Consider the following 1,488-nt stretch of genomic DNA (forward strand, 5'->3'; position numbering starts at 1 on the left):
GTTGATAATATTCAAGAGATGCATTGAGTCATCACTTCCTTGTGTTCTGTGACTGTAAATCCATTATGCGGCTGCTTCCATGTGGGAACATGTCAATTAGGACAGATGACCGTGTGTTCTCAGGGACATAGTCACTCACTTGACTCAGCACAAAGAATCCCTTACTCCCTTGGAGGGGAGAGCTGTGTCTTGTGTTCCCAGTTTGATGATTGGATTGAAGAGTCCTGGCCTCACCCTACAGCCTCTGCTGCCTTCTATCCAGCAGAGCACTGGTGGAAACTGGAAGAAACATGGGTGAGTGACAGGTTTCCGTGTAACACATTCACTCTTCTCCTATGTACCAGAGCAGCACAGAATCAGCTAGCGCAGTCTTCCACACTCAGGTATAAAATGCCATGGCCTAGGAAGGCTAAGTTGCTTCATGATGCTGTCACTGGCAAGTGACAGAGCTCAGGCATAATCCAGTTCAGTCCTCACTGTCTCTGGGTTGTTTGAATGAGAACGACACCCATATATTGGAACGCTTGGCCCCCAGTTGGTGGAACTGTTTGGGAAGGATTAGGAAGTGTGGTCCTGTTGGAGGAGGTGCGTCATTGGGGAGGTTTCAAAAGCCCAACCTATTCTCAGGGCTTTTTTCTCCCTCTCCCATTCCCTCTCCCTCTCCCTCCTTCTCTCCCTGTTCCCCTCCCTCTTTGTCTCCCTTTTCTTCGTTCTCCCTTCTCTCTCCTTCCTTCTCCTCCCTCCTCCCTCTGCCTCCTTCTCTGTCTCCCCCTCCTTTCTTCTCCCTCTCCTTCCCTGTCTCCCTCTCCATGCTTTTCTCTGTCTCTCTCTGTCTCTCTGTCTCTCTCTGTCTCTCTGTCTCTCTGTCTCTCTCTGTCTCTCTCTCTCTGTCTCTGTCTCTGTCTCTCTCTCTGTCTCTCTCTCTCTCTCTCTCTCTGTCTCTCTGTCTCTCTTACACACACACACCATATGTGGATCAGATATAAGCTCTCAGCTATTGCTCCAGTCTGCCATGTTCCCTGCCGTGATGGCCATGGACTCAGTCTCTGGAACTGTAAACCCCAATAAACTCTTTTTTTTTTTTAAAGATAACCACTAAATTTATTTCCCAAACAGTGATGGCAAAACACACTCATGGTTATGTATATTTGATCTCAAAATGCACATTTGACCTGAACAGTTCCTTTTGAACCCATGGGCATCTTTGGGTAGACATAGGCTTTGATATATAAGTTTTATATTCTGTAATATCCACAACCTTTTTCTACCAAACTATTGTTAATTATATTCTATATTTTCAAATGCATTAGTAATTCAAGGCAAATTACGACAAATTAATTTTAACAGAGATTGCTATATTGTATGAATTTTGACAATATTCTTTTTTTTTGGTAAGATATTTTCTTTTTAATTAATTTTTTTATTAGGTATTTTCCTCATTTACATTTCCAATGCTATCCAAAAAGTCCCCAATACACTCCCCCCCCC

This window comes from Mus caroli, chromosome 12 (assembly GCF_900094665.2).
Source record: "Mus caroli chromosome 12, CAROLI_EIJ_v1.1, whole genome shotgun sequence".
Taxonomy (NCBI): Eukaryota; Metazoa; Chordata; class Mammalia; order Rodentia; family Muridae; genus Mus; species Mus caroli.